This window comes from Schistocerca piceifrons, chromosome X (genome assembly GCF_021461385.2).
Source record: "Schistocerca piceifrons isolate TAMUIC-IGC-003096 chromosome X, iqSchPice1.1, whole genome shotgun sequence".
Taxonomy (NCBI): Eukaryota; Metazoa; Arthropoda; class Insecta; order Orthoptera; family Acrididae; genus Schistocerca; species Schistocerca piceifrons.
Genome location: NC_060149.1, coordinates 699,098,475 through 699,099,524, shown reverse-complemented (window position 1 = coordinate 699,099,524; position 1,050 = coordinate 699,098,475). Strand labels below are relative to the sequence as shown.

Sequence of the window (1,050 nt, the reverse complement as noted above, 5' to 3'; positions counted from 1 at the left end):
CACCTCGCAATATTTCTTATGTCAACGAAATTTAGCAGTCATACTGTTCGCCGGAGTTGAGACGATGGCTTCGAGGGCTGCGACAATTTACCTGTTACTCTAATTATTATGGGTACACTTTGATTAGAGCTGACCATTTACGGGGCAGGATCATGTTGTTCCTGGAGCATCGTACATCTGCCCGTACTGGTCACGAACGTTGTGCCTCGCAATTAGTAATTTGGTCTGCCGAGGACATAATTTTCCACTCTGCACGCAACGCGCTCGTCCACACAATCACATGTATAATACTGCAGTGCCGTGCACTCCCTCTAACGTCACACAGGAGAGTCCAGAAACGTTGCCAGCACTGAATTTCACTGTCTGACAAACGATACAAAATTTACCTAACATCCCGTATAAGTACACTATCGTTATTGACCTAGTGTAATCACCACATACTTTACATTTCAAACGCAATTTACATTAGTTTAACATTTGCATAAATTACAAATGCAATTCATTTTGAATCACAGCTAACATTTCAAAATTCACAGAAAAATAATCAGGTTATATATACCAGAATGAGATTTTCACTCTGAAGCGGAGTGTGCGCTGATATGAAACTTCCTGTCAGATTAAAACTGTGTGCGGACCGAGACTCGAACTCGGAACCTTTGCCTTTCGCGGGCAAGTGCTCTACCAACTGAGCTACCCAAGCACGACTCACGTCCCGTCCTCACAGATTTACTTCCGCCAGGACCTCGCCTCCTACCTTCCAAACTTTAAAGAAGCTTTCCTGCGAACCTTGCAGAACTACCACTCCTGAATGAAAGGATATTGCGGAGACATGGCTTAGCCACAGCCTGGGGGATGTTTCCAGAATGAGATTTTCACTCTTCAGCGGAGTGTGCGCTGATATGAAACTTCCTGGCAGATTAAGACTTTGTACTGGACCGAGACTCGAACTCGGGACCTTTGCCTTTCGCGGGCAAGTGCTCTACCAACTGAGCTACCCAAGCACAACTCACGACCCGTCCTCACAGCTTTACTTCCGCTAGGACCTCGCCT

At 45.8% G+C, this 1,050-nt stretch overlaps 1 non-coding gene across 1 annotated transcript; it reads right to left on the bottom strand.

Moving 5' to 3' along the window:
- Positions 1-626: 626 nt before the first annotated feature.
- Positions 627-702, bottom strand: Trnas-cga. Its single transcript has one exon. It is a non-coding gene; the product is annotated as a tRNA-Ser (tRNA).
- Positions 703-1,050: the final 348 nt, after the last annotated feature.